Here is a 561-nt window from a genome sequence, read left to right on the forward strand (position 1 = left end):
TATCACTGAATCACAGGATCCGCAGTGATTTGCTTTTAAGAGACAGAAGACACAGGATTTGTGAAGCTGCTAGAGACAGCTTCAGTTTAATGAGTAACGCTCTAGGAAAGTGCCTTGTCCGTGATCATGACATTGGCCATTTAAACAATTTGAGAAACAGACCCACCAGTCTCCCCTGTTTCCTGTTGAAAGTGGAATGGTTCTGTAATAACTACTGGAAATTAGCTATAGCAATTCACTGGGTTCATACAAACTGGGTGTTAGTTCCCATGGGGTTGAGAGAGGGCCAACTCCAATAATGCTGCCAAAATTGAACTGCCGTTCTGGATCACTCACACCTTCCTGGCCCGCTGTTTCAAAGGTCCTCCTTTTACTCGTCTTTTCCTTCCCAGGGCAGGAAATGAGGGGTTAGCTGTTTTGCTAGTTAGATACCAGCATGTCTATTGTAGTAATTACCAGGATTCTTGTCTCTAATATTTTGGACCCTGAGGAAGTAAATATGAAAGGCAGAGATTAGATTAGCAGCAATCCCATTTGGAAGTAGAGTGAAATACCCTCCTG

This window comes from Natator depressus, chromosome 6 (assembly GCF_965152275.1).
Source record: "Natator depressus isolate rNatDep1 chromosome 6, rNatDep2.hap1, whole genome shotgun sequence".
Taxonomy (NCBI): Eukaryota; Metazoa; Chordata; order Testudines; family Cheloniidae; genus Natator; species Natator depressus.